The sequence below is a fragment of the Astyanax mexicanus genome, chromosome 7 (assembly GCF_023375975.1).
Source record: "Astyanax mexicanus isolate ESR-SI-001 chromosome 7, AstMex3_surface, whole genome shotgun sequence".
Taxonomy (NCBI): Eukaryota; Metazoa; Chordata; class Actinopteri; order Characiformes; family Acestrorhamphidae; genus Astyanax; species Astyanax mexicanus.
Genome location: NC_064414.1, coordinates 56,084,498 through 56,092,500, shown reverse-complemented (window position 1 = coordinate 56,092,500; position 8,003 = coordinate 56,084,498).

Genomic DNA, 8,003 nt, shown 5'->3' with positions numbered 1-8,003 from the left:
GTGTGTGTGTGTGTGTGTGTATTAGTGTGTGTGTGTATTAGTGTGTGTGTGTATTAGTGTATGTGTATTAGTGTATGTGTATTAGTGTGTGTATTAGTGTGTGTATTAGTGTGTGTGTATTAGTGTGTGTGTATTAGTGTGTGTGTATTAGTGTGTGTGTATTAGTGTATGTGTATTAGTGTGTGTATTAGTGTGTGTATTAGTGTGTGGGTGTATTAGTGTGTGTGTATTAGTGTGTGTGTATTAGTGTGTGTGTGGGTTTAGTTAACAGCAGTGTGTTGACAGGTTGGTCTCCTGGGCTGGACCGTATTTTGGACCAGCGCCACGTTCCTCACCTGCACCTTCATATATATATATATATATATATACCAGAGACCACCTAAAGTAATGACATTCTTTGATTTTACCAAATTGAAAACCTCTGGAATATAATCAAGAGGAAGATGGATGATCACAAACCATCAAACCACCAAACTGAACTGCTTGAATTTTTACACCAGGAGTAAAGCAGCATAAAGTTACCCAAAAGCAGTGTGTAAGATTGGTGGAGGAAACAAGATGATGCCAAGATGCATGAAATTAAAACTGTGATTAAAAACCAACCAGGATTATTCCACCAAATATTGATTATTTCTGAACTCTTAAAACTTTATGAATATGAACTTGTTGTTTTCTTTGCATTATTTGAGGTCTGAAAGCTCTGCATCTTTTTTGTTATTTCAGTCATTTCTCATTTTCTGTAAATAAATGCTCTAAATGAGAATATTTTTATTTGGAATTTGGGAGAAATGTTGTCTGTAGTTTATAGAATAAAACAACAATGTTCATTTTACTCAAACATAAACCTATAAATAGTAAAATCAGAGAAACTGATTCAGAAACTGAAGTGTATATTATGAGATGAAGCCCAATTAGAGCATTTAAACTGAGCTTTTAAATTAAATTTTTGGGCTGTTCCAATTAGCGAAATCTTTTAAGAATGATGTTAATTAACAATGCAACACTGAAGAAGCATAGACCTATTATTTAAGAACAATGTTTATTAGAAACATATAACACACAGCGCTGCAAGTCAAGTGCGTTATTATAACATTCTGACTTTTATAACTTTTATTTAAAACACAGTTTGATTTGTTACTTTGCTTTATTGAGATTATCATGCCATGTCATAGCTTTATATAAAATAAAATAGCATTATAATAAAGAGACGCCAACAGAACAGACCATTTTCATCAGATCAAGCTCGGGCTGAGAATCTAAACTTTACCAAGTATACCACATAAACAGAAAAATACAATAAAACAAGAAATAATAAATCAACTAAAACTAAATATATAAATAGATTTTGTATGTTTTATGTTAACACTGAAGGTATGTTATTTTTTATTTGTTTTGTTAAATTGTAAAATGATTAAATTATAATTAGTGTGATTTATGTGTAATACTCTAATGTGTTTTGGGATTATGTGAACACACACACATTGAGCCCTCACTCTGCTCCCGGGTCCTATAATCCCTGAGAGGCTGTGTTTTTATTCCTTTACAGAAATCCAGAGTCTGCTGCTCTCCGCCCGGCACTGACGGAGTATTCAAACCACCAGCCTGTTATCATAAGACATGCAAACGCCACTCGCCCAGAGAGAGAGAGAGAGAGCAATATACCCAGAGTTCAGCTCTAATATATCCCATAATACTCACCTCCTCCTCATATATTTATTATTAACCACAGTACTAATATCAACACTTTATTCTAATGTTATATACAGTCAATTACATAAAAGGCAAGTTTATATATATATATATCACCTTTTATATACAGCGGTCATTTAAAGTGCTTTACAAACTAGAAAATATAAACAGCAGTCAAATTATAAAACATGCAAAGAATAACAATAAAAATGGAAACAAAAACTAAAATAAGAATAAAGCATGATAGATTCAAACATGATTAAAACAAAGAGAAGTACAATTAAAAACACATAAAACAAGATTTTTTATCAGATTTGTAACAGACGTCAAAAGATCCAGAATATCATGATACTAATAATAATAAAGCACTCCAAATATCTCCATATATCCAGGATTAAAGTAAAATAAATGATACTGGACAGATATAATCTGTATCTAGTAGATATATAATGGGAAAAGAGAACAGTGTGATTTTTTAAAATAATAATCTAATAATCTATTTGTATATACAGCTCCGGAAAAAAGGTCGCACTTCTTCAGTTTCTGAATCAGTTTCTCTGATTTTGCTATTTATAGGTTTATGTTTGAGTAAAATGAACATTGTTGTTTTATTCTATAAACTACAGACAACATTTCTCCCAAATTACAAATAAAAATATTCTCATTTAGAGCATTTATTTACAGAAAATGAGAAATGACTGAAATAACAAAAAAGATGCAGAGCTTTCAGACCTCAAATAATGCAAAGAAAACAAGTTCATATTCATAAAGTTTTAAGAGTTCAGAAATAATCAATATTTGGTGGAATAATCCTGGTTGGTTTTTAATCACAGTTTTAATTTCGTGCATCTTGGCATCATGTTCTCCTCCACCAGTCTTACACACTGCTTTTGGATAACTTTATGCTGCTTTACTCCTGGTGCAAAAATTCAAGCAGTTCAGTTTGGTGGTTTGATGGTTTGTGATCATCCATCTTCCTCTTGATTATATTCCAGAGGTTTTTAATTTGCTCTTTTATTTTTGTCCAGATCTGTATTTATGTATATTTGTATATATGATAAAAAGAGAGAGATGCAATGTGATTAATAGAGGTATTAGAAGTAAAGTACACTCAGACTAATTCTACCTGCTGATAAAAACAGAACAGGCCATGTGATTTGTGTGTGTGTGTGTGTGTGTGTTGACAGTAGTGTGTAGAACTGTGTGTGTGTGTGTGTGTGTGTGCTGTATCTCATGCTGGGTGATCAGGGATAATAGCGGTGGTTAATTACAGGGACAGGCGGTCTGTGGGCGAGTCAGTGAGCCGGTGAGTGGCTCGTTCACGCTCCGGCTGCTGATGCTGACGGTTTGATGTATCGGCCGTGGGCTCGGAGTTGTGCTGCTTTTATTTAGTAGGTCTGATGTGGAGATTAGATTACAGCGTTAAAGCTGCTACACTTTCCCCTCGGGCTGCTGGGCTTGATCTACACGCTTCAGATACCCTGAAGGAGGAGAGCTCTGTTAACAAGACAAGATACAAGATAAACAGATAAAAGGGTAAGATAAGAGAAAAGATAAGATAACAGCTGTTACTGGATGCTTTACACATATATAAAACACTACTGAATCTGTAGATCAATAAATATTACCCATATCAGTCTAAATTTGCTGTTTTTTTATTTAGGAAATCTGATGTAGAGATTAGATTACAGAGTTTAAGATGCTACACTTTCCCCTCGGGCTGCTGAGCGTGATCTGATTTACAGATTAACAAGGTTTAAATTACCTGAGAGTGAAGAGTTTATTAGCAAGATAAGATCAGATAAGGTAAGATAAGATAATGTAGGATTAGATATGGTGATTAAAGATAAGGTCAGACAAGATAAGATAAGATAGGATCAGGTAGGATAAAGTATAGTTAAAGATAAGGTTATGTAAGGTAAAGTAAGATGAAGTAATAGATAAGGTTAGATATGATAATGTAAGGCTAAGATAAGGTAGGTTAAGGTGATTTAAGGTAATGTAAGATATGATCAGGTAAGGTAATGTAGGATAAGGGATGGTAAGGTGATTTAAGATAAGGTAAGGTAAGACAAGATAAGGTAAGATAGGATCAGGTAGGATAAAGTATGGTTAAAGATAAGGTTATGTAAGGTAAAGTAATAGATAAGATCAGATACGATAATGTAAGGTTAGAATAAGGCATGTTAGGATGGTTTAAGGTAAGGTAAGGTAAGATATGACCAGGTAGGGTAAAGTAAGGCATGAGACAAATTATAGTAAAATAAAGTAAGATGATTTTATGTAAGGTAAAATTAGATAAAGTAATAGGTAAGATTAGATACGATAATGTAGGGTTAAGAGAAGGTAAGATGTACGATAAGGTATGTTAAGATTATTTAAGATAAGGTAAGAAGATCAGGTAGGGTAAAGTAAGCTATAAGATGAGGTAATATATAGTAAAATAAGGTAAGATAATGTAATGTAAGGTAAAATAAGATAAAGTAATAGATGAGGTTAGATACAACCATTTAAGGTAAAATAAGATGAAGTAATGGGTAAGGTTAGATACGATAATGTAAGCTTAAGATAATGTAGGATAAGGTATTGTAAGGTGATTTAAGGTAAGGTAAGATAGGATCAGGTAGGTTAAAGTAAGGTATAAGATAAGGTAATTACAGTAAAATAAGGTAAGATAATGTAATGTAGGGTAAAATAAGATTGAAGTAATAGGTAATGTTAGATACAATAATGTAATGTTAAGATAAGGTAAGATGTACGATACGGTTTTCTAAGGTGATTTAAGGTAAGGTAAGATAGGATCAGGTAGGATAAAGGAAGCGATAAGATAATGTAAAGTAAAATAAGATAATGTAATGGGTAAGATAAGGTAGAGATAGATAGATACGATAATGTAACATGAGGTGTGGTGAAATACGACAAGATATGATTAGATTAGGCTATAGTAACATACGCTCAGTTAAGGTAAGATAAAATAAAGTAAGATAATGTAGATGGGATAATGTAAAATACGATAAGATAAGGTAACAACTTAATGCTGAGACATCCAGCATGAGTTACACCATACTTCTGTTAGTGTAGAATAAAAATATTGCCCATATCAGCCTAAATTTATAATAATTTATTGATACTGGTCATTTTTATCTTCCTTTCCAGTAGAATGTCCATCCCACACTTCCTCCTGGGAATTAAATGAGTGTTCTGTTTGATGATTGTGTATGTGTATATAAACGTATTGAATATAGTTTGTGTGTGTGTGTGTGTGTGTGTGTGTGTGTGAGAGAGAGAAATGTGTGTGGGTGTGTGAGGGTGTATTGTTTGCATTCTCTCCCTCAGTGATAATGCAAACTCCAGTGCTGGTTGACTGGTTCTGGTCTTGGGCCGGTTTACATAACTGCAGCAGTGTGATGCACTAACGTTCACTCTCACACACCTTTACTACCACACACCTGTACAAGAGTGTGTGTGTGTGTGTGTGAATAGGGAGAGTGGGGGTACAGAGTGGAATATTTATAATGCTAAAAAAATACATCTATAGCTCTATCCGGACGGGATTAGTGTCTCAGGGTAGCGTCTGTGTGAAATATTTCACGCTTCTACTCTTTAGTGATGAAACTCCTGCATCCAAACTGCAAATAAAAAAATAGGAGGATCAGTGAGTTTTTAGGCTTTTTTTCTCGGTCACATGACATCGTGGAGTTCAGTAGCTCCTCCGTTTCCACTCACTGTTGTGTTTATGTGGCTCTTCATGGAAATGCACGCCCAAAGTGTAATTCTTAAATTATTAAATGTTTTAAATGTACACCATGAAGGCTAAATAGATCTGGTTATCTTGTGAAATGTAATTAATAACATGATCAGTTTGGAGTAGGGGTGTACTGTACTGTATAAACCCCACGGTTTCAGTATGTTTTCAGTTCGGTTGGTGGTAAAAATAAAGATGCTGGTTATTCTGTGTAGCCTCACCTTTATTAACTTCATAATAACAATAAATCTTCATTATAATCATGTTTAGTTTTTTGGGATGGAAGGTTGTAACGGGGCTCAAGCTCTTTTATTAAATACTGAAACCAGGGTCCTCTCATACTCTCATCATGAGATTGTAATGCTTTACACAACAGCATTACTTTATAACTGCTTAAACTACATATATTATTCCTACGAATATTATTGAATGTATTTCAGTGTTTTTCAGAGTTCTTTTTAAGAACTATTAGCATTAGATTGTAAAAAAAATGTAATTATATTAGTTGTGTCAATTACTTAAAAATGAATGAATATCGTGATTCATTTTTTTAATGCTGGAATTTCTCAGTATTATTGTGAGGGAACAGTAATAATAGTATAGTGTGGTTTATGTCTGGCAGACTAGATCATTTGTACTTTATCATAATATCTAAGAGAGAGAGAGAGAGAGAGAGCAAGCGCGAGAGAGACACAGTGAGCGCCTAACCCTGCGTTCACTCCATTTCCTATGGCAGGGCTCGATATGTATTGGTTAATAACAAATGTAATGTATTGAGAAAGATAAGAGGGGCTTTATCTTATTTATTTTCACATCAATGTTCAATGTAGGTCATATTTACTTAATAAATGAGTGTGAATAGTTCGCTCATGTTTATAGAGGAGATTATATCAGCTGATTTATAAGATTGTTGATTAGAATGATTTATACAAAAAGCTTTTTCTACAAAAGAATTAAAGAATAAAAATGCAACCATGCATAATATAATGATTTATTTAAAGGACTGATATAATAAAGTCTTAGTTATTTGCCCAGGGCTGCTGTTTAATGATGTATAATTAATTAATAAAATTAGTGTAGCACAGAAACACTGATCTGAAGCAGCTTCAGTAGAAACTCTAACTCTTATTATTCTGAAGATTGTTTTAAAAACTCTTCTAGTGAAGTGAAAAGAAATCCTGACAGACTGGCTCTCACACACACACACACACACACACACACACACACACTAAAACTACGCTGCAGTAAACACTTGTTTTAACTTTAAACAGAATGTGATAAGATAATATTTTGAGATATTTATAGAAGTTTATTTTATGTGTGAGTGCAGAGATTGAGTTAGCATATATATACTTTATACGCTCAATATACTGTATTAATACAATACTAGGCTGTGACTGTAAGTGTCTACCTGTACATTAACTCTATATAACATTAGAATACTAAATACAAATAAACATTAATAAAGTCAGTGATCAGTGAGAGTATCTACCTGTAATTAACTCTATATAACATTAGAATAAGGTAAACAGTGTGTACAGTATGTGTGGAGTTCCCCGGTTTCTCTGTGAGTGTGTTACAGTGAGTTACAGTGAGTTACGCAGTGTTGTAGTGAGTTACGGTGAGTTACGGTGTGCTATAGTGAGTTACAGTGATTTACGGTGTGTTATAGTGAGTTACGGTGTGTTATAGTGAGTTACGGTGTGCTATAGTGAGTTACAGTGATTTACGGTGTGTTATAGTGAGTTACGGTGTGCTATAGTTAGTTACAGTGATTTACAGTGTGTTACAGTGCGTTACAGTGCGCTATAGTGAGTTACGGTGTGCTATAGTGAGTTACGGTGTGCTATAGTTAGTTACAGTGATTTACAGTGTGTTACAGTGCGTTACAGTGAGTTACAGTGCGCTATAGTGAGTTACGGTGTGCTATAGTGAGTTACAGTGATTTACAGTGTGTTACAGTGCGTTACAGTGAGTTACAGTGCGCTATAGTGAGTTACGGTGTGCTATAGTGATTTACGATGTGCTATAGTTAGTTACAGTGATTTACGGTGTGTTATAGTGAGTTACAGTGATTTACGGTGTGTTATAGTGAGTTACGGTGTGCTATAGTGAGTTACAGTGCGTTACAGTGCGTTACAGTGAGTTACGGTGCGATATAGTGAGTTACGGTGTGCTATAGTGAGTTACAGTGTGTTACAGTGCGTTACAGTGAGTTACAGTGCGCTATAGTGAGTTACGGTGTGCTATAGTGATTTACGATGTGCTACAGTGAGTTACAGTGATTTACGGTATGTTATAGTGAGTTACAATGATTTACGGTATGTTATAGTGAGTTACAATGATTTACGGTGTGTTATAGTGAGTTACGGTGTGCTATAGTGAGTTACAGTGATTTACAGTGATTTACAGTGCGTTACAGTGAGTTACGGTGCGCTATAGTGAGTTACGGTGTGCTATAGTGATTTACGATGTGCTATAGTGAGTTACAGTGATTTACAGTGCGTTACAGTGTGCTATGGTGAGTGTGTGTGTGTGCGCTGGTGAACGGGGTCAGTAGTGTGACGGA